General features: G+C 40.3%; 17 non-coding genes across 17 annotated transcripts; 13 read left to right on the top strand and 4 right to left on the bottom strand.

Annotated features, from left to right (window-relative positions):
- Positions 1-3,276: 3,276 nt before the first annotated feature.
- Positions 3,277-3,468, top strand: LOC130661287 (U2 spliceosomal RNA). The gene has a single exon (XR_008988480.1). It is a non-coding gene; the product is annotated as a U2 spliceosomal RNA (small nuclear RNA).
- A 185-nt stretch (positions 3,469-3,653) lies between these two features.
- On the top strand, positions 3,654-3,818 carry LOC130660244 (U1 spliceosomal RNA). Its single transcript, XR_008987444.1, has one exon. It is a non-coding gene; the product is annotated as a U1 spliceosomal RNA (small nuclear RNA).
- Positions 3,819-4,168: 350 nt separating this feature from the next.
- LOC130658287 (5S ribosomal RNA) lies at positions 4,169-4,287 on the bottom strand. The gene has a single exon (XR_008985503.1). It is a non-coding gene; the product is annotated as a 5S ribosomal RNA (ribosomal RNA).
- A 4,470-nt stretch (positions 4,288-8,757) lies between these two features.
- Trnar-acg (transfer RNA arginine (anticodon ACG)) lies at positions 8,758-8,830 on the top strand. Its single transcript has one exon. It is a non-coding gene; the product is annotated as a tRNA-Arg (tRNA).
- A 322-nt stretch (positions 8,831-9,152) lies between these two features.
- Positions 9,153-9,344, top strand: LOC130661286 (U2 spliceosomal RNA). The gene has a single exon (XR_008988479.1). It is a non-coding gene; the product is annotated as a U2 spliceosomal RNA (small nuclear RNA).
- A 185-nt stretch (positions 9,345-9,529) lies between these two features.
- On the top strand, positions 9,530-9,694 carry LOC130660242 (U1 spliceosomal RNA). The gene has a single exon (XR_008987443.1). It is a non-coding gene; the product is annotated as a U1 spliceosomal RNA (small nuclear RNA).
- A 350-nt stretch (positions 9,695-10,044) lies between these two features.
- LOC130658285 (5S ribosomal RNA) lies at positions 10,045-10,163 on the bottom strand. The gene has a single exon (XR_008985502.1). It is a non-coding gene; the product is annotated as a 5S ribosomal RNA (ribosomal RNA).
- A 4,470-nt stretch (positions 10,164-14,633) lies between these two features.
- On the top strand, positions 14,634-14,706 carry Trnar-acg (transfer RNA arginine (anticodon ACG)). The gene has a single exon. It is a non-coding gene; the product is annotated as a tRNA-Arg (tRNA).
- Positions 14,707-15,028: 322 nt separating this feature from the next.
- Positions 15,029-15,220, top strand: LOC130661285 (U2 spliceosomal RNA). The gene has a single exon (XR_008988478.1). It is a non-coding gene; the product is annotated as a U2 spliceosomal RNA (small nuclear RNA).
- A 185-nt stretch (positions 15,221-15,405) lies between these two features.
- Positions 15,406-15,570, top strand: LOC130660241 (U1 spliceosomal RNA). The gene has a single exon (XR_008987442.1). It is a non-coding gene; the product is annotated as a U1 spliceosomal RNA (small nuclear RNA).
- A 350-nt stretch (positions 15,571-15,920) lies between these two features.
- On the bottom strand, positions 15,921-16,039 carry LOC130658932 (5S ribosomal RNA). Its single transcript, XR_008986144.1, has one exon. It is a non-coding gene; the product is annotated as a 5S ribosomal RNA (ribosomal RNA).
- Positions 16,040-20,509: 4,470 nt separating this feature from the next.
- On the top strand, positions 20,510-20,582 carry Trnar-acg (transfer RNA arginine (anticodon ACG)). Its single transcript has one exon. It is a non-coding gene; the product is annotated as a tRNA-Arg (tRNA).
- Positions 20,583-20,904: 322 nt separating this feature from the next.
- On the top strand, positions 20,905-21,096 carry LOC130661283 (U2 spliceosomal RNA). Its single transcript, XR_008988477.1, has one exon. It is a non-coding gene; the product is annotated as a U2 spliceosomal RNA (small nuclear RNA).
- Positions 21,097-21,281: 185 nt separating this feature from the next.
- Positions 21,282-21,446, top strand: LOC130660240 (U1 spliceosomal RNA). Its single transcript, XR_008987441.1, has one exon. It is a non-coding gene; the product is annotated as a U1 spliceosomal RNA (small nuclear RNA).
- A 350-nt stretch (positions 21,447-21,796) lies between these two features.
- LOC130658284 (5S ribosomal RNA) lies at positions 21,797-21,915 on the bottom strand. Its single transcript, XR_008985501.1, has one exon. It is a non-coding gene; the product is annotated as a 5S ribosomal RNA (ribosomal RNA).
- Positions 21,916-26,385: 4,470 nt separating this feature from the next.
- Trnar-acg (transfer RNA arginine (anticodon ACG)) lies at positions 26,386-26,458 on the top strand. Its single transcript has one exon. It is a non-coding gene; the product is annotated as a tRNA-Arg (tRNA).
- Positions 26,459-26,780: 322 nt separating this feature from the next.
- On the top strand, positions 26,781-26,972 carry LOC130661281 (U2 spliceosomal RNA). The gene has a single exon (XR_008988475.1). It is a non-coding gene; the product is annotated as a U2 spliceosomal RNA (small nuclear RNA).
- Positions 26,973-26,988: the final 16 nt, after the last annotated feature.

The following is a 26,988-nucleotide window of genomic DNA, read 5'->3' as shown; positions in this document are numbered from 1 at the left end:
ATATGACATAGTATCGTATAGCAATAAATGTAACTGTGACAAGACTTTACACATTGTGTAATTTGGAAGCGTGCACAAAGTAATGTTTTAAAAGATTTGTGGCTATAAAAATAGCCGTTTTTGTTGAGCAATGACAACGCTTAACCTCCGAATCCGTAAAGAGTTCTTCCTTGACGTTTTAAGGCATAAACAACATCCATAGCGGTAACGGTCTTGCGTTTAGCGTGCTCTGTGTAGGTTACAGCATCACGAATAACATTCTCTAAGAAAACCTTCAGTACACCTCTGGTTTCCTCATAGATAAGGCCAGAGATACGTTTGACACCACCTCGTCGAGCAAGACGTCGAATAGCAGGTTTTGTGATTCCCTGAATGTTATCACGAAGAATTTTTCGGTGACGTTTAGCACCTCCTTTTCCCAATCCTTTACCTCCTTTTCCGCGTCCAGACATATTGATATAGTTGCGTACAGAACGAGTACAAAAACAACGTTTGAGTTAACAGAATTCAGACAGCTTTAAAAAGAGGCCATAAAATTACCTACTGCTCGTGGAAACACCCTAATTAACCAATAGAGTTGCGTCATTACAAAATGTTCCGAACATTTTGTACATTTTTTTAAGTAAAACTGTAGTTTTTTTAAAAATTCGTGGTCTTAATGTTTCAGTAAGGCAATAAATTTGGCATCGTTGGAATTCGCCAAACCTTCTGCTACTTACTAAAAAAAAAAAAAGTCAAAAGCTTTTGTGTATCAGAAGATACAGCCGTTTTCCCGTAGCCAAAAAACACAGATTTTATAAAAATGTTAAAGTAATGAGCGTAATGTCATTATGCAGCCAATCAGAAATTACTTTCTTAGCACCAATCAAATGGTTTGTTTTGAACCTTAGCTGTCAATCAATATGAGAAATAAAACTTTGGCGCGATAGTGCATTTTAGACCGTCTTGTGTATCCGTACTACATCGACTTCTTAAAATATGGCTCGTACAAAGCAAACTGCACGTAAATCTACTGGAGGAAAGGCTCCACGAAAACAACTCGCCACTAAAGCTGCGAGGAAAAGCGCACCAGCTACTGGAGGAGTGAAAAAACCACATCGTTACAGACCTGGTACAGTTGCTCTCAGAGAAATCAGAAGATACCAGAAGTCAACCGAGCTCTTGATCCGCAAGTTGCCTTTCCAGCGTCTTGTGCGAGAAATTGCTCAGGACTTCAAAACAGATCTGCGATTCCAGAGCACAGCCGTTATGGCTCTGCAAGAGGCTTCTGAAGCGTACCTTGTTGGCTTGTTCGAGGATACTAACTTGTGTGCCATTCACGCAAAACGAGTTACAATCATGCCTAAAGACATCCAGTTGGCAAGAAGAATTCGTGGGGAACGTGCCTAAGCATCTTACCAAACAAAAAACGGCTATTTTTATAGCCACACATCCATAAAAAATATTACGGCTAGCTTTTTATATCAAACTTTGTTCTGCTTTCTGTTTAAATTTTATGCTACATAAAAATTTTATGCTACATAAAGTTTGACAATGTTAAAAATATGAAGGGCAAGAAAAGTAAAAGCAAGAAAATAAGAAATTTAAAAACGAAAATACTTAAACTTAGGGAATCTAATCTTAAAATTACTCTTTTTTAACTGTTTAAGTGACTTAAACAAGTTTAACTTTGTACCAAGATAATGTTTTTTTGTAAATGTGTGGCTATAAAAATAGCCGTTTGTTAATGTAATAGCCAGATACACACAAATTATTTTTTTGCGGTCTTCTTTGCTGCCTTTTTGGGAGTCTTTTTGACCTTCTTTGCTGCAGGTTTTTTAGCAACAGGCTTCTTTGTGGGTTTCTTAGCTGCTGGTTTCTTAGCCGAGGCTTTCTTTGTGGCAGGCTTCTTTGCTGCTTTCTTTGGCGTGCTCTTCTTTGCTGGCTTCTTTTTTGGTGTACTTTTCTTTGCAGTAGGCTTCTTTGCCGTTGGCTTTTTTGCTGCGGCCTTTTTCTTAGGTTTTTCTTTTTTTACCTGACCTAGCTTGAATGATCCAGAAGCACCAGTGCCTTTAGTTTGAATCAAATCGCCTGATGTTACTCCTCGTTTAAGAGCCATTTTCAGATGATGATCTGAGTTTTCAGCAACTTTGTAATTTGCATGAATATATTTTGTAATAGCTTGGCGAGATGAACCACCGCGTTCCTTTAGGGTAGCGATAGCAGCCTTGATCATGTCCACATATTTAGGGTGATCAGCTGTCTTCTTTGCAGCAGGTTTCTTCTTGGGTGCGATTTTCTTTGGAGAAGCTGCTTCACTCATTTTTAATGTTTTCTTACAACAATCCAACGATAAACGATGCTTGTTATCACAGTAGAAGTATACTAAACATTACCGTGTAAATGAGATATAATTTAAGACGGTGCGAAGTATGCGGACGTAAAAGTACCACTCCCGGGAATTGATTTGGCGCGAAAACAGAAATGTGTGTTTCTGTACATCGTATAATGTCCGTTTTGGGTGCCGCGACTATGCGAAAGCATGTTAATTTTTATTTGTAGCACGACGCAATAGTCTGAAAGAGAAGCTGCTGGAGTTTGAGGTCTTCAGCATTACATCTACTCTGTTAATTTGGGCTTCTTCCGCGCCCGTGTTAGGATTTTCATAAAGCGTTCTTTGGTTTGCGTTGCGTATGTCGGCCTACATCATCGACACGGCCTGTTTCCGGCTATTAGGAGCAATTCATATATTGGGCACTGCGTTTCGACTTTTTTATTAGACCACAGTAAAAAAATTCACTCACAGAAGTCCCTTTCTTTCATGGCTACAAACACGAAGAATTCTGTCGTAAGTAAAACGAATGCGCAAGCCAAAATAACGATGGGGCGAAGTCATAAGCATTGCCCTGTGGCCCAATGGATAAGGCATCTGACTACGAATCAGGGGATTCCAGGTTCGACTCCTGGCAGGGTCGCACTGTCGCATTTCGGCTGCATGGTCTACTGTGTAACGCGCGCGCACGTTCTGGCGTAATGCGTTGATAAACGGAATGTACGCAGTCATATTGGAAAGTAATATCACGCACTTAGTATCGTCGCCTTTGTTAGCATTCATGTAAGTTACCATCCACTCGCTACAGTCGCTCTCCATCCTACGGCTAAATCAACAGCCGTGATTTTTACTATGTCGCCGTCCATCCGTACGCGGTGACAGTTGTAAGCTTTACAGTAACGTGACATGCTCCACAAGCAGTTACGGTGTGTGGACGATGCCTATCATGGCAACGCTTGTTCTTTATCGCTTCTCGGCCTAATGGCTAAGATCAAGTGTAGTATCTGTTCTTATCAGTTTAATATCTGGTAGGCCATTCTCTGAATGGTCAGTATATTAATCTGATTTTTGGCCTTGGGTCATGGAGGTGGATTCATTCACGCCGTGACCACGGGTTGCCTTGGTGTTGCACTATTACCGATGGCGGCCCACATAAGCAATAAAAGAATAATAGCAGTCCTCTTTCCGACGGCACTCTGCATAGTCTACGGCGGGAACAAAACGCGTACACTGGGGGAGAATACAGCCTATGCCCCGCGACACGGCAGTTTATAACACACTCAAGCCACAAGCATTAACAAACTTTGAAGGGTACCCTCATGCTACGGTGCAGTTCCAACTCATACTTACCTGACGGGGAAGTAAAGACTGATCAATGAGGGTTTTCTTCCAGAGTGAGGCTCTTGCATTGCACTACGCTTGGGCTGACCTCTGCGATTACTGCAAACGTCAGTAACTCGACCGTACAATTTCTGGTAGTGGGGGCCTGCGTCCGCGCTCGCCCCCTCCTTAAGTCAAAATGAATGAGCTTAGAAAAGTTGCGCGGCCAAATGTCGGTGGTGACTTAAACGCTAAGGTAAAACCTCGCTTGGCTGTTACGAAACGTGATTGCGATATAAGTCCTCGGAAGGCGGCGGAATTTTATTTTATTTGCCATTCCGTCAGGGTTATTGGATGATCGGCAATAGATCGAGTTTGTATGCATTTGAAAGCTCTTTTTTCTCGTACTATCACCTGAAAATGTCGTAGGAAAATGTCATAGGAAACACTTTCAACAACCGCCACGTTCCTTAATTGTTATAACAAGAAATATATCACAGCACCATTGAAATGAAAAGGCAACAAATGAAAATGAAAAGCCTACGACACCGGGAGTTCCCAGGCGGTCCCCCATCCAAGTACTATCCCGGCCCGACGATGCTTAACTTCCGTGATCAGACGAGAACGGGTGTGTTCATCGTGGTATGGCCGTAGACATTAGTAGGGGCAAATACGTGCAATTTATTTTGACGTTGTGATCAAATTTTTTTATTTAATTTCTTTGAGTTACTTAGGACAAGGCGTATGCATGGATTATCTATTAGACTTTAAGGTTATAGTTTTGTGAAAAAAACAATGTTTTTTTAAAGATGTGTGGCTATAAAAATAGCCGTTGTTTTCTGAGTGTAGCGGTTTACTTCTTCTGTCCTTTGTCGTTCTTCTTTGGGAGTAAGACAGCTTGAATGTTTGGCAAAACACCACCAGCTGCAATGGTTACACCGCTCAAAAGTTTGTTTAATTCTTCATCATTACGAACAGCCAATTGTAAATGTCTTGGAATAATCCTAGCTTTTTTGTTGTCTCTTGCTGCGTTACCAGCCAACTCCAATATCTCAGCAGATAAATATTCCAAGACGGCTGCTAAGTAAACTGGTGCTCCAGATCCAATTCGGTTAGCATAGTGCCCTCTACGAAGGAATCTATGCACTCTACCGACTGGAAATTGAAGTCCAGCTCTTGAGGATCTTGTCTTGGCTTTAGCCTTAGCTTTTCCACCTTTTCCACGTCCAGACATAACTGCGATTTGATTTGTAAGTTAATACAAAAACGTACGAATATTTAACGTAAGTGTTAACGAAATAAACTTTACTCGTTTTTTCATCATAAAAATAGGATCGAAATCATGTTTTTTTAACCAATCATAATTAAGTATTAAACAAAAGATTTTTTTTTTAACCAATTAAATTGCGTATCGGCGTTTTCGGATCGAATTCGATCCGATTTTTTTACTTATAAACAAAAAGTTTTGACTTGCAGTTTAATGCTTATTTACAAGTTAAGTAGCAAAAATTTTTAACCATGTCTGACGCAGCAGCTAAAGGAGGAAAACAGGCACCTAAAGTAGCCAAGAAAGGTGAAAAAAGAGCCGGCAAAAAAGGAGGAAAGATTGGTGGAACTGGTGAAAAGAAACGCAAGAGAAAGAGAAAGGAAAGTTATGCTATTTACATCTACAATGTTTTGAAACAAGTTCACCCAGATGTCGGAGTTTCAAGCAAAGCTATGAGCATCATGAACTCATTTGTCAACGACATCTTTGAGCGCATTGCTTCCGAAGCTTCGCGTTTGGCTCTTCAAAACAAAAAGTCGACCATCTCTTCTCGTGAAATTCAAACCGCAGTACGTCTTCTCTTGCCTGGAGAACTTGCAAAACACGCAGTCAGTGAAGGAACAAAAGCCGTCACAAAATACACAAGCAGCAAGTAAACCAACGTCTACCAAACACAAACGGTCTTTTTTAAGACCACACATCTTTAAAAAAACATTTACTTGGCGTCACTACAAGTTAACCGAAGTTAATAAAACTTCTAAATAATGTGCTTAAGAACACTAGCCTACATTTAAAATACTTCCCCATGTGTGTGTGTGGATTAGCTTCACTTTTCATACGTATTATTAGCTGTACTTGCAGAAAAGACAAGTACATTGATCCATGTTATTGCTTACATTTAACTTAACCCAGCTTTTCACGGAAACACTCCCAGGCAAATTAACCCTACAAAGTATTTCTAAATTTTTTTTGTGTCATATATGACATAGTATCGTATAGCAATAAATGTAACTGTGACAAGACTTTACACATTGTGTAATTTGGAAGCGTGCACAAAGTAATGTTTTAAAAGATTTGTGGCTATAAAAATAGCCGTTTTTGTTGAGCAATGACAACGCTTAACCTCCGAATCCGTAAAGAGTTCTTCCTTGACGTTTTAAGGCATAAACAACATCCATAGCGGTAACGGTCTTGCGTTTAGCGTGCTCTGTGTAGGTTACAGCATCACGAATAACATTCTCTAAGAAAACCTTCAGTACACCTCTGGTTTCCTCATAGATAAGGCCAGAGATACGTTTGACACCACCTCGTCGAGCAAGACGTCGAATAGCAGGTTTTGTGATTCCCTGAATGTTATCACGAAGAATTTTTCGGTGACGTTTAGCACCTCCTTTTCCCAATCCTTTACCTCCTTTTCCGCGTCCAGACATATTGATATAGTTGCGTACAGAATGAGTACAAAAACAACGTTTGAGTTAACAGAATTCAGACAGCTTTAAAAAGAGGCCATAAAATTACCTACTGCTCGTGGAAACACCCTAATTAACCAATAGAGTTGCGTCATTACAAAATGTTCCGAACATTTTGTACATTTTTTTAAGTAAAACTGTAGTTTTTTTAAAAATTCGTGGTCTTAATGTTTCAGTAAGGCAATAAATTTGGCATCGTTGGAATTCGCCAAACCTTCTGCTACTTACTAAAAAAAAAAAAAGTCAAAAGCTTTTGTGTATCAGAAGATACAGCCGTTTTCCCGTAGCCAAAAAACACAGATTTTATAAAAATGTTAAAGTAATGAGCGTAATGTCATTATGCAGCCAATCAGAAATTACTTTCTTAGCACCAATCAAATGGTTTGTTTTGAACCTTAGCTGTCAATCAATATGAGAAATAAAACTTTGGCGCGATAGTGCATTTTAGACCGTCTTGTGTATCCGTACTACATCGACTTCTTAAAATATGGCTCGTACAAAGCAAACTGCACGTAAATCTACTGGAGGAAAGGCTCCACGAAAACAACTCGCCACTAAAGCTGCGAGGAAAAGCGCACCAGCTACTGGAGGAGTGAAAAAACCACATCGTTACAGACCTGGTACAGTTGCTCTCAGAGAAATCAGAAGATACCAGAAGTCAACCGAGCTCTTGATCCGCAAGTTGCCTTTCCAGCGTCTTGTGCGAGAAATTGCTCAGGACTTCAAAACAGATCTGCGATTCCAGAGCACAGCCGTTATGGCTCTGCAAGAGGCTTCTGAAGCGTACCTTGTTGGCTTGTTCGAGGATACTAACTTGTGTGCCATTCACGCAAAACGAGTTACAATCATGCCTAAAGACATCCAGTTGGCAAGAAGAATTCGTGGGGAACGTGCCTAAGCATCTTACCAAACAAAAAACGGCTATTTTTATAGCCACACATCCATAAAAAATATTACGGCTAGCTTTTTATATCAAACTTTGTTCTGCTTTCTGTTTAAATTTTATGCTACATAAAAATTTTATGCTACATAAAGTTTGACAATGTTAAAAATATGAAGGGCAAGAAAAGTAAAAGCAAGAAAATAAGAAATTTAAAAACGAAAATACTTAAACTTAGGGAATCTAATCTTAAAATTACTCTTTTTTAACTGTTTAAGTGACTTAAACAAGTTTAACTTTGTACCAAGATAATGTTTTTTTGTAAATGTGTGGCTATAAAAATAGCCGTTTGTTAATGTAATAGCCAGATACACACAAATTATTTTTTTGCGGTCTTCTTTGCTGCCTTTTTGGGAGTCTTTTTGACCTTCTTTGCTGCAGGTTTTTTAGCAACAGGCTTCTTTGTGGGTTTCTTAGCTGCTGGTTTCTTAGCCGAGGCTTTCTTTGTGGCAGGCTTCTTTGCTGCTTTCTTTGGCGTGCTCTTCTTTGCTGGCTTCTTTTTTGGTGTACTTTTCTTTGCAGTAGGCTTCTTTGCCGTTGGCTTTTTTGCTGCGGCCTTTTTCTTAGGTTTTTCTTTTTTTACCTGACCTAGCTTGAATGATCCAGAAGCACCAGTGCCTTTAGTTTGAATCAAATCGCCTGATGTTACTCCTCGTTTAAGAGCCATTTTCAGATGATGATCTGAGTTTTCAGCAACTTTGTAATTTGCATGAATATATTTTGTAATAGCTTGGCGAGATGAACCACCGCGTTCCTTTAGGGTAGCGATAGCAGCCTTGATCATGTCCACATATTTAGGGTGATCAGCTGTCTTCTTTGCAGCAGGTTTCTTCTTGGGTGCGATTTTCTTTGGAGAAGCTGCTTCACTCATTTTTAATGTTTTCTTACAACAATCCAACGATAAACGATGCTTGTTATCACAGTAGAAGTATACTAAACATTACCGTGTAAATGAGATATAATTTAAGACGGTGCGAAGTATGCGGACGTAAAAGTACCACTCCCGGGAATTGATTTGGCGCGAAAACAGAAATGTGTGTTTCTGTACATCGTATAATGTCCGTTTTGGGTGCCGCGACTATGCGAAAGCATGTTAATTTTTATTTGTAGCACGACGCAATAGTCTGAAAGAGAAGCTGCTGGAGTTTGAGGTCTTCAGCATTACATCTACTCTGTTAATTTGGGCTTCTTCCGCGCCCGTGTTAGGATTTTCATAAAGCGTTCTTTGGTTTGCGTTGCGTATGTCGGCCTACATCATCGACACGGCCTGTTTCCGGCTATTAGGAGCAATTCATATATTGGGCACTGCGTTTCGACTTTTTTATTAGACCACAGTAAAAAAATTCACTCACAGAAGTCCCTTTCTTTCATGGCTACAAACACGAAGAATTCTGTCGTAAGTAAAACGAATGCGCAAGCCAAAATAACGATGGGGCGAAGTCATAAGCATGGCCCTGTGGCCCAATGGATAAGGCATCTGACTACGAATCAGGGGATTCCAGGTTCGACTCCTGGCAGGGTCGCACTGTCGCATTTCGGCTGCATGGTCTACTGTGTAACGCGCGCGCACGTTCTGGCGTAATGCGTTGATAAACGGAATGTACGCAGTCATATTGGAAAGTAATATCACGCACTTAGTATCGTCGCCTTTGTTAGCATTCATGTAAGTTACCATCCACTCGCTACAGTCGCTCTCCATCCTACGGCTAAATCAACAGCCGTGATTTTTACTATGTCGCCGTCCATCCGTACGCGGTGACAGTTGTAAGCTTTACAGTAACGTGACATGCTCCACAAGCAGTTACGGTGTGTGGACGATGCCTATCATGGCAACGCTTGTTCTTTATCGCTTCTCGGCCTAATGGCTAAGATCAAGTGTAGTATCTGTTCTTATCAGTTTAATATCTGGTAGGCCATTCTCTGAATGGTCAGTATATTAATCTGATTTTTGGCCTTGGGTCATGGAGGTGGATTCATTCACGCCGTGACCACGGGTTGCCTTGGTGTTGCACTATTACCGATGGCGGCCCACATAAGCAATAAAAGAATAATAGCAGTCCTCTTTCCGACGGCACTCTGCATAGTCTACGGCGGGAACAAAACGCGTACACTGGGGGAGAATACAGCCTATGCCCCGCGACACGGCAGTTTATAACACACTCAAGCCACAAGCATTAACAAACTTTGAAGGGTACCCTCATGCTACGGTGCAGTTCCAACTCATACTTACCTGACGGGGAAGTAAAGACTGATCAATGAGGGTTTTCTTCCAGAGTGAGGCTCTTGCATTGCACTACGCTTGGGCTGACCTCTGCGATTACTGCAAACGTCAGTAACTCGACCGTACAATTTCTGGTAGTGGGGGCCTGCGTCCGCGCTCGCCCCCTCCTTAAGTCAAAATGAATGAGCTTAGAAAAGTTGCGCGGCCAAATGTCGGTGGTGACTTAAACGCTAAGGTAAAACCTCGCTTGGCTGTTACGAAACGTGATTGCGATATAAGTCCTCGGAAGGCGGCGGAATTTTATTTTATTTGCCATTCCGTCAGGGTTATTGGATGATCGGCAATAGATCGAGTTTGTATGCATTTGAAAGCTCTTTTTTCTCGTACTATCACCTGAAAATGTCGTAGGAAAATGTCATAGGAAACACTTTCAACAACCGCCACGTTCCTTAATTGTTATAACAAGAAATATATCACAGCACCATTGAAATGAAAAGGCAACAAATGAAAATGAAAAGCCTACGACACCGGGAGTTCCCAGGCGGTCCCCCATCCAAGTACTATCCCGGCCCGACGATGCTTAACTTCCGTGATCAGACGAGAACGGGTGTGTTCATCGTGGTATGGCCGTAGACATTAGTAGGGGCAAATACGTGCAATTTATTTTGACGTTGTGATCAAATTTTTTTATTTAATTTCTTTGAGTTACTTAGGACAAGGCGTATGCATGGATTATCTATTAGACTTTAAGGTTATAGTTTTGTGAAAAAAACAATGTTTTTTTAAAGATGTGTGGCTATAAAAATAGCCGTTGTTTTCTGAGTGTAGCGGTTTACTTCTTCTGTCCTTTGTCGTTCTTCTTTGGGAGTAAGACAGCTTGAATGTTTGGCAAAACACCACCAGCTGCAATGGTTACACCGCTCAAAAGTTTGTTTAATTCTTCATCATTACAAACAGCCAATTGTAAATGTCTTGGAATAATCCTAGCTTTTTTGTTGTCTCTTGCTGCGTTACCAGCCAACTCCAATATCTCAGCAGATAAATATTCCAAGACGGCTGCTAAGTAAACTGGTGCTCCAGATCCAATTCGGTTAGCATAGTGCCCTCTACGAAGGAATCTATGCACTCTACCGACTGGAAATTGAAGTCCAGCTCTTGAGGATCTTGTCTTGGCTTTAGCCTTAGCTTTTCCACCTTTTCCACGTCCAGACATAACTGCGATTTGATTTGTAAGTTAATACAAAAACGTACGAATATTTAACGTAAGTGTTAACGAAATAAACTTTACTCGTTTTTTCATCATAAAAATAGGATCGAAATCATGTTTTTTTAACCAATCATAATTAAGTATTAAACAAAAGATTTTTTTTTTAACCAATTAAATTGCGTATCGGCGTTTTCGGATCGAATTCGATCCGATTTTTTTACTTATAAACAAAAAGTTTTGACTTGCAGTTTAATGCTTATTTACAAGTTAAGTAGCAAAAATTTTTAACCATGTCTGACGCAGCAGCTAAAGGAGGAAAACAGGCACCTAAAGTAGCCAAGAAAGGTGAAAAAAGAGCCGGCAAAAAAGGAGGAAAGATTGGTGGAACTGGTGAAAAGAAACGCAAGAGAAAGAGAAAGGAAAGTTATGCTATTTACATCTACAATGTTTTGAAACAAGTTCACCCAGATGTCGGAGTTTCAAGCAAAGCTATGAGCATCATGAACTCATTTGTCAACGACATCTTTGAGCGCATTGCTTCCGAAGCTTCGCGTTTGGCTCTTCAAAACAAAAAGTCGACCATCTCTTCTCGTGAAATTCAAACCGCAGTACGTCTTCTCTTGCCTGGAGAACTTGCAAAACACGCAGTCAGTGAAGGAACAAAAGCCGTCACAAAATACACAAGCAGCAAGTAAACCAACGTCTACCAAACACAAACGGTCTTTTTTAAGACCACACATCTTTAAAAAAACATTTACTTGGCGTCACTACAAGTTAACCGAAGTTAATAAAACTTCTAAATAATGTGCTTAAGAACACTAGCCTACATTTAAAATACTTCCCCATGTGTGTGTGTGGATTAGCTTCACTTTTCATACGTATTATTAGCTGTACTTGCAGAAAAGACAAGTACATTGATCCATGTTATTGCTTACATTTAACTTAACCCAGCTTTTCACGGAAACACTCCCAGGCAAATTAACCCTACAAAGTATTTCTAAATTTTTTTTGTGTCATATATGACATAGTATCGTATAGCAATAAATGTAACTGTGACAAGACTTTACACATTGTGTAATTTGGAAGCGTGCACAAAGTAATATTTTAAAAGATTTGTGGCTATAAAAATAGCCGTTTTTGTTGAGCAATGACAACGCTTAACCTCCGAATCCGTAAAGAGTTCTTCCTTGACGTTTTAAGGCATAAACAACATCCATAGCGGTAACGGTCTTGCGTTTAGCGTGCTCTGTGTAGGTTACAGCATCACGAATAACATTCTCTAAGAAAACCTTCAGTACACCTCTGGTTTCCTCATAGATAAGGCCAGAGATACGTTTGACACCACCTCGTCGAGCAAGACGTCGAATAGCAGGTTTTGTGATTCCCTGAATGTTATCACGAAGAATTTTTCGGTGACGTTTAGCACCTCCTTTTCCCAATCCTTTACCTCCTTTTCCGCGTCCAGACATATTGATATAGTTGCGTACAGAACGAGTACAAAAACAACGTTTGAGTTAACAGAATTCAGACAGCTTTAAAAAGAGGCCATAAAATTACCTACTGCTCGTGGAAACACCCTAATTAACCAATAGAGTTGCGTCATTACAAAATGTTCCGAACATTTTGTACATTTTTTTAAGTAAAACTGTAGTTTTTTTAAAAATTCGTGGTCTTAATGTTTCAGTAAGGCAATAAATTTGGCATCGTTGGAATTCGCCAAACCTTCTGCTACTTACTAAAAAAAAAAAAAGTCAAAAGCTTTTGTGTATCAGAAGATACAGCCGTTTTCCCGTAGCCAAAAAACACAGATTTTATAAAAATGTTAAAGTAATGAGCGTAATGTCATTATGCAGCCAATCAGAAATTACTTTCTTAGCACCAATCAAATGGTTTGTTTTGAACCTTAGCTGTCAATCAATATGAGAAATAAAACTTTGGCGCGATAGTGCATTTTAGACCGTCTTGTGTATCCGTACTACATCGACTTCTTAAAATATGGCTCGTACAAAGCAAACTGCACGTAAATCTACTGGAGGAAAGGCTCCACGAAAACAACTCGCCACTAAAGCTGCGAGGAAAAGCGCACCAGCTACTGGAGGAGTGAAAAAACCACATCGTTACAGACCTGGTACAGTTGCTCTCAGAGAAATCAGAAGATACCAGAAGTCAACCGAGCTCTTGATCCGCAAGTTGCCTTTCCAGCGTCTTGTGCGAGAAATTGCTCAGGACTTCAAAACAGATCTGCGATTCCAGAGCACAGCCGTTATGGCTCTGCAAGAGGCTTCTGAAGCGTACCTTGTTGGCTTGTTCGAGGATACTAACTTGTGTGCCATTCACGCAAAACGAGTTACAATCATGCCTAAAGACATCCAGTTGGCAAGAAGAATTCGTGGGGAACGTGCCTAAGCATCTTACCAAACAAAAAACGGCTATTTTTATAGCCACACATCCATAAAAAATATTACGGCTAGCTTTTTATATCAAACTTTGTTCTGCTTTCTGTTTAAATTTTATGCTACATAAAAATTTTATGCTACATAAAGTTTGACAATGTTAAAAATATGAAGGGCAAGAAAAGTAAAAGCAAGAAAATAAGAAATTTAAAAACGAAAATACTTAAACTTAGGGAATCTAATCTTAAAATTACTCTTTTTTAACTGTTTAAGTGACTTAAACAAGTTTAACTTTGTACCAAGATAATGTTTTTTTGTAAATGTGTGGCTATAAAAATAGCCGTTTGTTAATGTAATAGCCAGATACACACAAATTATTTTTTTGCGGTCTTCTTTGCTGCCTTTTTGGGAGTCTTTTTGACCTTCTTTGCTGCAGGTTTTTTAGCAACAGGCTTCTTTGTGGGTTTCTTAGCTGCTGGTTTCTTAGCCGAGGCTTTCTTTGTGGCAGGCTTCTTTGCTGCTTTCTTTGGCGTGCTCTTCTTTGCTGGCTTCTTTTTTGGTGTACTTTTCTTTGCAGTAGGCTTCTTTGCCGTTGGCTTTTTTGCTGCGGCCTTTTTCTTAGGTTTTTCTTTTTTTACCTGACCTAGCTTGAATGATCCAGAAGCACCAGTGCCTTTAGTTTGAATCAAATCGCCTGATGTTACTCCTCGTTTAAGAGCCATTTTCAGATGATGATCTGAGTTTTCAGCAACTTTGTAATTTGCATGAATATATTTTGTAATAGCTTGGCGAGATGAACCACCGCGTTCCTTTAGGGTAGCGATAGCAGCCTTGATCATGTCCACATATTTAGGGTGATCAGCTGTCTTCTTTGCAGCAGGTTTCTTCTTGGGTGCGATTTTCTTTGGAGAAGCTGCTTCACTCATTTTTAATGTTTTCTTACAACAATCCAACGATAAACGATGCTTGTTATCACAGTAGAAGTATACTAAACATTACCGTGTAAATGAGATATAATTTAAGACGGTGCGAAGTATGCGGACGTAAAAGTACCACTCCCGGGAATTGATTTGGCGCGAAAACAGAAATGTGTGTTTCTGTACATCGTATAATGTCCGTTTTGGGTGCCGCGACTATGCGAAAGCATGTTAATTTTTATTTGTAGCACGACGCAATAGTCTGAAAGAGAAGCTGCTGGAGTTTGAGGTCTTCAGCATTACATCTACTCTGTTAATTTGGGCTTCTTCCGCGCCCGTGTTAGGATTTTCATAAAGCGTTCTTTGGTTTGCGTTGCGTATGTCGGCCTACATCATCGACACGGCCTGTTTCCGGCTATTAGGAGCAATTCATATATTGGGCACTGCGTTTCGACTTTTTTATTAGACCACAGTAAAAAAATTCACTCACAGAAGTCCCTTTCTTTCATGGCTACAAACACGAAGAATTCTGTCGTAAGTAAAACGAATGCGCAAGCCAAAATAACGATGGGGCGAAGTCATAAGCATGGCCCTGTGGCCCAATGGATAAGGCATCTGACTACGAATCAGGGGATTCCAGGTTCGACTCCTGGCAGGGTCGCACTGTCGCATTTCGGCTGCATGGTCTACTGTGTAACGCGCGCGCACGTTCTGGCGTAATGCGTTGATAAACGGAATGTACGCAGTCATATTGGAAAGTAATATCACGCACTTAGTATCGTCGCCTTTGTTAGCATTCATGTAAGTTACCATCCACTCGCTACAGTCGCTCTCCATCCTACGGCTAAATCAACAGCCGTGATTTTTACTATGTCGCCGTCCATCCGTACGCGGTGACAGTTGTAAGCTTTACAGTAACGTGACATGCTCCACAAGCAGTTACGGTGTGTGGACGATGCCTATCATGGCAACGCTTGTTCTTTATCGCTTCTCGGCCTAATGGCTAAGATCAAGTGTAGTATCTGTTCTTATCAGTTTAATATCTGGTAGGCCATTCTCTGAATGGTCAGTATATTAATCTGATTTTTGGCCTTGGGTCATGGAGGTGGATTCATTCACGCCGTGACCACGGGTTGCCTTGGTGTTGCACTATTACCGATGGCGGCCCACATAAGCAATAAAAGAATAATAGCAGTCCTCTTTCCGACGGCACTCTGCATAGTCTACGGCGGGAACAAAACGCGTACACTGGGGGAGAATACAGCCTATGCCCCGCGACACGGCAGTTTATAACACACTCAAGCCACAAGCATTAACAAACTTTGAAGGGTACCCTCATGCTACGGTGCAGTTCCAACTCATACTTACCTGACGGGGAAGTAAAGACTGATCAATGAGGGTTTTCTTCCAGAGTGAGGCTCTTGCATTGCACTACGCTTGGGCTGACCTCTGCGATTACTGCAAACGTCAGTAACTCGACCGTACAATTTCTGGTAGTGGGGGCCTGCGTCCGCGCTCGCCCCCTCCTTAAGTCAAAATGAATGAGCTTAGAAAAGTTGCGCGGCCAAATGTCGGTGGTGACTTAAACGCTAAGGTAAAACCTCGCTTGGCTGTTACGAAACGTGATTGCGATATAAGTCCTCGGAAGGCGGCGGAATTTTATTTTATTTGCCATTCCGTCAGGGTTATTGGATGATCGGCAATAGATCGAGTTTGTATGCATTTGAAAGCTCTTTTTTCTCGTACTATCACCTGAAAATGTCGTAGGAAAATGTCATAGGAAACACTTTCAACAACCGCCACGTTCCTTAATTGTTATAACAAGAAATATATCACAGCACCATTGAAATGAAAAGGCAACAAATGAAAATGAAAAGCCTACGACACCGGGAGTTCCCAGGCGGTCCCCCATCCAAGTACTATCCCGGCCCGACGATGCTTAACTTTCGTGATCAGACGAGAACGGGTGTGTTCATCGTGGTATGGCCGTAGACATTAGTAGGGGCAAATACGTGCAATTTATTTTGACGTTGTGATCAAATTTTTTTATTTAATTTCTTTGAGTTACTTAGGACAAGGCGTATGCATGGATTATCTATTAGACTTTAAGGTTATAGTTTTGTGAAAAAAACAATGTTTTTTTAAAGATGTGTGGCTATAAAAATAGCCGTTGTTTTCTGAGTGTAGCGGTTTACTTCTTCTGTCCTTTGTCGTTCTTCTTTGGGAGTAAGACAGCTTGAATGTTTGGCAAAACACCACCAGCTGCAATGGTTACACCGCTCAAAAGTTTGTTTAATTCTTCATCATTACGAACAGCCAATTGTAAATGTCTTGGAATAATCCTAGCTTTTTTGTTGTCTCTTGCTGCGTTACCAGCCAACTCCAATATCTCAGCAGATAAATATTCCAAGACGGCTGCTAAGTAAACTGGTGCTCCAGATCCAATTCGGTTAGCATAGTGCCCTCTACGAAGGAATCTATGCACTCTACCGACTGGAAATTGAAGTCCAGCTCTTGAGGATCTTGTCTTGGCTTTAGCCTTAGCTTTTCCACCTTTTCCACGTCCAGACATAACTGCGATTTGATTTGTAAGTTAATACAAAAACGTACGAATATTTAACGTAAGTGTTAACGAAATAAACTTTACTCGTTTTTTCATCATAAAAATAGGATCGAAATCATGTTTTTTTAACCAATCATAATTAAGTATTAAACAAAAGATTTTTTTTTTAACCAATTAAATTGCGTATCGGCGTTTTCGGATCGAATTCGATCCGATTTTTTTACTTATAAACAAAAAGTTTTGACTTGCAGTTTAATGCTTATTTACAAGTTAAGTAGCAAAAATTTTTAACCATGTCTGACGCAGCAGCTAAAGGAGGAAAACAGGCACCTAAAGTAGCCAAGAAAGGTGAAAAAAGAGCCGGCAAAAAAGGAGGAAAGATTGGTGGAACTGGTGAAAAGAAACGCAAGAGAAAGAGAAAGGAAAGTTATGCTATTTACATCTACAATGTTTTGAAACAAGTTCACCCAGATGTCGGAGTTTCAAGCAAAGCTATGAGCATCATGAACTCATTTGTCAACGACATCTTTGAGCGCATTGCTTCCGAAGCTTCGCGTTTGGCTCTTCAAAACAAAAAGTCGACCATCTCTTCTCGTGAAATTCAAACCGCAGTACGTCTTCTCTTGCCTGGAGAACTTGCAAAACACGCAGTCAGTGAAGGAACAAAAGCCGTCACAAAATACACAAGCAGCAAGTAAACCAACGTCTACCAAACACAAACGGTCTTTTTTAAGACCACACATCTTTAAAAAAACATTTACTTGGCGTCACTACAAGTTAACCGAAGTTAATAAAACTTCTAAATAATGTGCTTAAGAACACTAGCCTACATTTAAAATACTTCCCCATGTGTGTGTGTGGATTAGCTTCACTTTTCATACGTATTATTAGCTGTACTTGCAGAAAAGACAAGTACATTGATCCATGTTATTGCTTACATTTAACTTAACCCAGCTTTTCACGGAAACACTCCCAGGCAAATTAACCCTACAAAGTATTTCTAAATTTTTTTTGTGTCATATATGACATAGTATCGTATAGCAATAAATGTAACTGTGACAAGACTTTACACATTGTGTAATTTGGAAGCGTGCACAAAGTAATGTTTTAAAAGATTTGTGGCTATAAAAATAGCCGTTTTTGTTGAGCAATGACAACGCTTAACCTCCGAATCCGTAAAGAGTTCTTCCTTGACGTTTTAAGGCATAAACAACATCCATAGCGGTAACGGTCTTGCGTTTAGCGTGCTCTGTGTAGGTTACAGCATCACGAATAACATTCTCTAAGAAAACCTTCAGTACACCTCTGGTTTCCTCATAGATAAGGCCAGAGATACGTTTGACACCACCTCGTCGAGCAAGACGTCGAATAGCAGGTTTTGTGATTCCCTGAATGTTATCACGAAGAATTTTTCGGTGACGTTTAGCACCTCCTTTTCCCAATCCTTTACCTCCTTTTCCGCGTCCAGACATATTGATATAGTTGCGTACAGAACGAGTACAAAAACAACGTTTGAGTTAACAGAATTCAGACAGCTTTAAAAAGAGGCCATAAAATTACCTACTGCTCGTGGAAACACCCTAATTAACCAATAGAGTTGCGTCATTACAAAATGTTCCGAACATTTTGTACATTTTTTTAAGTAAAACTGTAGTTTTTTTAAAAATTCGTGGTCTTAATGTTTCAGTAAGGCAATAAATTTGGCATCGTTGGAATTCGCCAAACCTTCTGCTACTTACTAAAAAAAAAAAAAGTCAAAAGCTTTTGTGTATCAGAAGATACAGCCGTTTTCCCGTAGCCAAAAAACACAGATTTTATAAAAATGTTAAAGTAATGAGCGTAATGTCATTATGCAGCCAATCAGAAATTACTTTCTTAGCACCAATCAAATGGTTTGTTTTGAACCTTAGCTGTCAATCAATATGAGAAATAAAACTTTGGCGCGATAGTGCATTTTAGACCGTCTTGTGTATCCGTACTACATCGACTTCTTAAAATATGGCTCGTACAAAGCAAACTGCACGTAAATCTACTGGAGGAAAGGCTCCACGAAAACAACTCGCCACTAAAGCTGCGAGGAAAAGCGCACCAGCTACTGGAGGAGTGAAAAAACCACATCGTTACAGACCTGGTACAGTTGCTCTCAGAGAAATCAGAAGATACCAGAAGTCAACCGAGCTCTTGATCCGCAAGTTGCCTTTCCAGCGTCTTGTGCGAGAAATTGCTCAGGACTTCAAAACAGATCTGCGATTCCAGAGCACAGCCGTTATGGCTCTGCAAGAGGCTTCTGAAGCGTACCTTGTTGGCTTGTTCGAGGATACTAACTTGTGTGCCATTCACGCAAAACGAGTTACAATCATGCCTAAAGACATCCAGTTGGCAAGAAGAATTCGTGGGGAACGTGCCTAAGCATCTTACCAAACAAAAAACGGCTATTTTTATAGCCACACATCCATAAAAAATATTACGGCTAGCTTTTTATATCAAACTTTGTTCTGCTTTCTGTTTAAATTTTATGCTACATAAAAATTTTATGCTACATAAAGTTTGACAATGTTAAAAATATGAAGGGCAAGAAAAGTAAAAGCAAGAAAATAAGAAATTTAAAAACGAAAATACTTAAACTTAGGGAATCTAATCTTAAAATTACTCTTTTTTAACTGTTTAAGTGACTTAAACAAGTTTAACTTTGTACCAAGATAATGTTTTTTTGTAAATGTGTGGCTATAAAAATAGCCGTTTGTTAATGTAATAGCCAGATACACACAAATTATTTTTTTGCGGTCTTCTTTGCTGCCTTTTTGGGAGTCTTTTTGACCTTCTTTGCTGCAGGTTTTTTAGCAACAGGCTTCTTTGTGGGTTTCTTAGCTGCTGGTTTCTTAGCCGAGGCTTTCTTTGTGGCAGGCTTCTTTGCTGCTTTCTTTGGCGTGCTCTTCTTTGCTGGCTTCTTTTTTGGTGTACTTTTCTTTGCAGTAGGCTTCTTTGCCGTTGGCTTTTTTGCTGCGGCCTTTTTCTTAGGTTTTTCTTTTTTTACCTGACCTAGCTTGAATGATCCAGAAGCACCAGTGCCTTTAGTTTGAATCAAATCGCCTGATGTTACTCCTCGTTTAAGAGCCATTTTCAGATGATGATCTGAGTTTTCAGCAACTTTGTAATTTGCATGAATATATTTTGTAATAGCTTGGCGAGATGAACCACCGCGTTCCTTTAGGGTAGCGATAGCAGCCTTGATCATGTCCACATATTTAGGGTGATCAGCTGTCTTCTTTGCAGCAGGTTTCTTCTTGGGTGCGATTTTCTTTGGAGAAGCTGCTTCACTCATTTTTAATGTTTTCTTACAACAATCCAACGATAAACGATGCTTGTTATCACAGTAGAAGTATACTAAACATTACCGTGTAAATGAGATATAATTTAAGACGGTGCGAAGTATGCGGACGTAAAAGTACCACTCCCGGGAATTGATTTGGCGCGAAAACAGAAATGTGTGTTTCTGTACATCGTATAATGTCCGTTTTGGGTGCCGCGACTATGCGAAAGCATGTTAATTTTTATTTGTAGCACGACGCAATAGTCTGAAAGAGAAGCTGCTGGAGTTTGAGGTCTTCAGCATTACATCTACTCTGTTAATTTGGGCTTCTTCCGCGCCCGTGTTAGGATTTTCATAAAGCGTTCTTTGGTTTGCGTTGCGTATGTCGGCCTACATCATCGACACGGCCTGTTTCCGGCTATTAGGAGCAATTCATATATTGGGCACTGCGTTTCGACTTTTTTATTAGACCACAGTAAAAAAATTCACTCACAGAAGTCCCTTTCTTTCATGGCTACAAACACGAAGAATTCTGTCGTAAGTAAAACGAATGCGCAAGCCAAAATAACGATGGGGCGAAGTTATAAGCATGGCCCTGTGGCCCAATGGATAAGGCATCTGACTACGAATCAGGGGATTCCAGGTTCGACTCCTGGCAGGGTCGCACTGTCGCATTTCGGCTGCATGGTCTACTGTGTAACGCGCGCGCACGTTCTGGCGTAATGCGTTGATAAACGGAATGTACGCAGTCATATTGGAAAGTAATATCACGCACTTAGTATCGTCGCCTTTGTTAGCATTCATGTAAGTTACCATCCACTCGCTACAGTCGCTCTCCATCCTACGGCTAAATCAACAGCCGTGATTTTTACTATGTCGCCGTCCATCCGTACGCGGTGACAGTTGTAAGCTTTACAGTAACGTGACATGCTCCACAAGCAGTTACGGTGTGTGGACGATGCCTATCATGGCAACGCTTGTTCTTTATCGCTTCTCGGCCTAATGGCTAAGATCAAGTGTAGTATCTGTTCTTATCAGTTTAATATCTGGTAGGCCATTCTCTGAATGGTCAGTATATTAATCTGATTTTTGGCCTTGGGTCATGGAGGTGGATTCATTCACGCCGTGACCACGGGTTGCCTTGGTGTTGCACTATTACCGATGGCGGCCCACATAAGCAATAAAAGAATAATAGCAGTCCTCTTTCCGACGGCACTCTGCATAGTCTACGGCGGGAACAAAACGCGTACACTGGGGGAGAATACAGCCTATGCCCCGCGACACGGCAGTTTATAACACACTCAAGCCACAAGCATTAACAAACTTTGAAGGGTACCCTCATGCTACGGTGCAGTTCCAACTCATACTTACCTGACGGGGAAGTAAAGACTGATCAATGAGGGTTTTCTTCCAGAGTGAGGCTCTTGCATTGCACTACGCTTGGGCTGACCTCTGCGATTACTGCAAACGTCAGTAACTCGACCGTACAATTTCTGGTAGTGGGGGCCTGCGTCCGCGCTCGCCCCCTCCTTAAGTCAAAATGAATGAGCTTAGAAAAGTTGCGCGGCCAAATGTCGGTGGTGACTTAAACGCTAAGGTAAAACCTCGCTTGGCTGTTACGAAACGTGATTGCGATATAAGTCCTCGGAAGGCGGCGGAATTTTATTTTATTTGCCATTCCGTCAGGGTTATTGGATGATCGGCAATAGATCGAGTTTGTATGCATTTGAAAGCTCTTTTTTCTCGTACTATCACCTGAAAATGTCGTAGGAAAATGTCATAGGAAACACTTTCAACAACCGCCACGTTCCTTAATTGTTATAACAAGAAATATATCACAGCACCATTGAAATGAAAAGGCAACAAATGAAAATGAAAAGCCTACGACACCGGGAGTTCCCAGGCGGTCCCCCATCCAAGTACTATCCCGGCCCGACGATGCTTAACTTCCGTGATCAGACGAGAACGGGTGTGTTCATCGTGGTATGGCCGTAGACATTAGTAGGGGCAAATACGTGCAATTTATTTTGACGTTGTGATCAAATTTTTTTATTTAATTTCTTTGAGTTACTTAGGACAAGGCGTATGCATGGATTATCTATTAGACTTTAAGGTTATAGTTTTGTGAAAAAAACAATGTTTTTTTAAAGATGTGTGGCTATAAAAATAGCCGTTGTTTTCTGAGTGTAGCGGTTTACTTCTTCTGTCCTTTGTCGTTCTTCTTTGGGAGTAAGACAGCTTGAATGTTTGGCAAAACACCACCAGCTGCAATGGTTACACCGCTCAAAAGTTTGTTTAATTCTTCATCATTACGAACAGCCAATTGTAAATGTCTTGGAATAATCCTAGCTTTTTTGTTGTCTCTTGCTGCGTTACCAGCCAACTCCAATATCTCAGCAGATAAATATTCCAAGACGGCTGCTAAGTAAACTGGTGCTCCAGATCCAATTCGGTTAGCATAGTGCCCTCTACGAAGGAATCTATGCACTCTACCGACTGGAAATTGAAGTCCAGCTCTTGAGGATCTTGTCTTGGCTTTAGCCTTAGCTTTTCCACCTTTTCCACGTCCAGACATAACTGCGATTTGATTTGTAAGTTAATACAAAAACGTACGAATATTTAACGTAAGTGTTAACGAAATAAACTTTACTCGTTTTTTCATCATAAAAATAGGATCGAAATCATGTTTTTTTAACCAATCATAATTAAGTATTAAACAAAAGATTTTTTTTTTAACCAATTAAATTGCGTATCGGCGTTTTCGGATCGAATTCGATCCGATTTTTTTACTTATAAACAAAAAGTTTTGACTTGCAGTTTAATGCTTATTTACAAGTTAAGTAGCAAAAATTTTTAACCATGTCTGACGCAGCAGCTAAAGGAGGAAAACAGGCACCTAAAGTAGCCAAGAAAGGTGAAAAAAGAGCCGGCAAAAAAGGAGGAAAGATTGGTGGAACTGGTGAAAAGAAACGCAAGAGAAAGAGAAAGGAAAGTTATGCTATTTACATCTACAATGTTTTGAAACAAGTTCACCCAGATGTCGGAGTTTCAAGCAAAGCTATGAGCATCATGAACTCATTTGTCAACGACATCTTTGAGCGCATTGCTTCCGAAGCTTCGCGTTTGGCTCTTCAAAACAAAAAGTCGACCATCTCTTCTCGTGAAATTCAAACCGCAGTACGTCTTCTCTTGCCTGGAGAACTTGCAAAACACGCAGTCAGTGAAGGAACAAAAGCCGTCACAAAATACACAAGCAGCAAGTAAACCAACGTCTACCAAACACAAACGGTCTTTTTTAAGACCACACATCTTTAAAAAAACATTTACTTGGCGTCACTACAAGTTAACCGAAGTTAATAAAACTTCTAAATAATGTGCTTAAGAACACTAGCCTACATTTAAAATACTTCCCCATGTGTGTGTGTGGATTAGCTTCACTTTTCATACGTATTATTAGCTGTACTTGCAGAAAAGACAAGTACATTGATCCATGTTATTGCTTACATTTAACTTAACCCAGCTTTTCACGGAAACACTCCCAGGCAAATTAACCCTACAAAGTATTTCTAAATTTTTTTTGTGTCATATATGACATAGTATCGTATAGCAATAAATGTAACTGTGACAAGACTTTACACATTGTGTAATTTGGAAGCGTGCACAAAGTAATGTTTTAAAAGATTTGTGGCTATAAAAATAGCCGTTTTTGTTGAGCAATGACAACGCTTAACCTCCGAATCCGTAAAGAGTTCTTCCTTGACGTTTTAAGGCATAAACAACATCCATAGCGGTAACGGTCTTGCGTTTAGCGTGCTCTGTGTAGGTTACAGCATCACGAATAACATTCTCTAAGAAAACCTTCAGTACACCTCTGGTTTCCTCATAGATAAGGCCAGAGATACGTTTGACACCACCTCGTCGAGCAAGACGTCGAATAGCAGGTTTTGTGATTCCCTGAATGTTATCACGAAGAATTTTTCGGTGACGTTTAGCACCTCCTTTTCCCAATCCTTTACCTCCTTTTCCGCGTCCAGACATATTGATATAGTTGCGTACAGAACGAGTACAAAAACAACGTTTGAGTTAACAGAATTCAGACAGCTTTAAAAAGAGGCCATAAAATTACCTACTGCTCGTGGAAACACCCTAATTAACCAATAGAGTTGCGTCATTACAAAATGTTCCGAACATTTTGTACATTTTTTTAAGTAAAACTGTAGTTTTTTTAAAAATTCGTGGTCTTAATGTTTCAGTAAGGCAATAAATTTGGCATCGTTGGAATTCGCCAAACCTTCTGCTACTTACTAAAAAAAAAAAAAGTCAAAAGCTTTTGTGTATCAGAAGATACAGCCGTTTTCCCGTAGCCAAAAAACACAGATTTTATAAAAATGTTAAAGTAATGAGCGTAATGTCATTATGCAGCCAATCAGAAATTACTTTCTTAGCACCAATCAAATGGTTTGTTTTGAACCTTAGCTGTCAATCAATATGAGAAATAAAACTTTGGCGCGATAGTGCATTTTAGACCGTCTTGTGTATCCGTACTACATCGACTTCTTAAAATATGGCTCGTACAAAGCAAACTGCACGTAAATCTACTGGAGGAAAGGCTCCACGAAAACAACTCGCCACTAAAGCTGCGAGGAAAAGCGCACCAGCTACTGGAGGAGTGAAAAAACCACATCGTTACAGACCTGGTACAGTTGCTCTCAGAGAAATCAGAAGATACCAGAAGTCAACCGAGCTCTTGATCCGCAAGTTGCCTTTCCAGCGTCTTGTGCGAGAAATTGCTCAGGACTTCAAAACAGATCTGCGATTCCAGAGCACAGCCGTTATGGCTCTGCAAGAGGCTTCTGAAGCGTACCTTGTTGGCTTGTTCGAGGATACTAACTTGTGTGCCATTCACGCAAAACGAGTTACAATCATGCCTAAAGACATCCAGTTGGCAAGAAGAATTCGTGGGGAACGTGCCTAAGCATCTTACCAAACAAAAAACGGCTATTTTTATAGCCACACATCCATAAAAAATATTACGGCTAGCTTTTTATATCAAACTTTGTTCTGCTTTCTGTTTAAATTTTATGCTACATAAAAATTTTATGCTACATAAAGTTTGACAATGTTAAAAATATGAAGGGCAAGAAAAGTAAAAGCAAGAAAATAAGAAATTTAAAAACGAAAATACTTAAACTTAGGGAATCTAATCTTAAAATTACTCTTTTTTAACTGTTTAAGTGACTTAAACAAGTTTAACTTTGTACCAAGATAATGTTTTTTTGTAAATGTGTGGCTATAAAAATAGCCGTTTGTTAATGTAATAGCCAGATACACACAAATTATTTTTTTGCGGTCTTCTTTGCTGCCTTTTTGGGAGTCTTTTTGACCTTCTTTGCTGCAGGTTTTTTAGCAACAGGCTTCTTTGTGGGTTTCTTAGCTGCTGGTTTCTTAGCCGAGGCTTTCTTTGTGGCAGGCTTCTTTGCTGCTTTCTTTGGCGTGCTCTTCTTTGCTGGCTTCTTTTTTGGTGTACTTTTCTTTGCAGTAGGCTTCTTTGCCGTTGGCTTTTTTGCTGCGGCCTTTTTCTTAGGTTTTTCTTTTTTTACCTGACCTAGCTTGAATGATCCAGAAGCACCAGTGCCTTTAGTTTGAATCAAATCGCCTGATGTTACTCCTCGTTTAAGAGCCATTTTCAGATGATGATCTGAGTTTTCAGCAACTTTGTAATTTGCATGAATATATTTTGTAATAGCTTGGCGAGATGAACCACCGCGTTCCTTTAGGGTAGCGATAGCAGCCTTGATCATGTCCACATATTTAGGGTGATCAGCTGTCTTCTTTGCAGCAGGTTTCTTCTTGGGTGCGATTTTCTTTGGAGAAGCTGCTTCACTCATTTTTAATGTTTTCTTACAACAATCCAACGATAAACGATGCTTGTTATCACAGTAGAAGTATACTAAACATTACCGTGTAAATGAGATATAATTTAAGACGGTGCGAAGTATGCGGACGTAAAAGTACCACTCCCGGGAATTGATTTGGCGCGAAAACAGAAATGTGTGTTTCTGTACATCGTATAATGTCCGTTTTGGGTGCCGCGACTATGCGAAAGCATGTTAATTTTTATTTGTAGCACGACGCAATAGTCTGAAAGAGAAGCTGCTGGAGTTTGAGGTCTTCAGCATTACATCTACTCTGTTAATTTGGGCTTCTTCCGCGCCCGTGTTAGGATTTTCATAAAGCGTTCTTTGGTTTGCGTTGCGTATGTCGGCCTACATCATCGACACGGCCTGTTTCCGGCTATTAGGAGCAATTCATATATTGGGCACTGCGTTTCGACTTTTTTATTAGACCACAGTAAAAAAATTCACTCACAGAAGTCCCTTTCTTTCATGGCTACAAACACGAAGAATTCTGTCGTAAGTAAAACGAATGCGCAAGCCAAAATAACGATGGGGCGAAGTCATAAGCATGGCCCTGTGGCCCAATGGATAAGGCATCTGACTACGAATCAGGGGATTCCAGGTTCGACTCCTGGCAGGGTCGCACTGTCGCATTTCGGCTGCATGGTCTACTGTGTAACGCGCGCGCACGTTCTGGCGTAATGCGTTGATAAACGGAATGTACGCAGTCATATTGGAAAGTAATATCACGCACTTAGTATCGTCGCCTTTGTTAGCATTCATGTAAGTTACCATCCACTCGCTACAGTCGCTCTCCATCCTACGGCTAAATCAACAGCCGTGATTTTTACTATGTCGCCGTCCATCCGTACGCGGTGACAGTTGTAAGCTTTACAGTAACGTGACATGCTCCACAAGCAGTTACGGTGTGTGGACGATGCCTATCATGGCAACGCTTGTTCTTTATCGCTTCTCGGCCTAATGGCTAAGATCAAGTGTAGTATCTGTTCTTATCAGTTTAATATCTGGTAGGCCATTCTCTGAATGGTCAGTATATTAATCTGATTTTTGGCCTTGGGTCATGGAGGTGGATTCATTCACGCCGTGACCACGGGTTGCCTTGGTGTTGCACTATTACCGATGGCGGCCCACATAAGCAATAAAAGAATAATA

Source organism: Hydractinia symbiolongicarpus, chromosome 9 (genome assembly GCF_029227915.1).
Source record: "Hydractinia symbiolongicarpus strain clone_291-10 chromosome 9, HSymV2.1, whole genome shotgun sequence".
Lineage (NCBI taxonomy): Eukaryota > Metazoa > Cnidaria > Hydrozoa > Anthoathecata > Hydractiniidae > Hydractinia > Hydractinia symbiolongicarpus.
The sequence above is the reverse complement of the archived record's forward strand: the minus strand, read 5'-3'. Positions and strand labels throughout refer to the sequence as shown.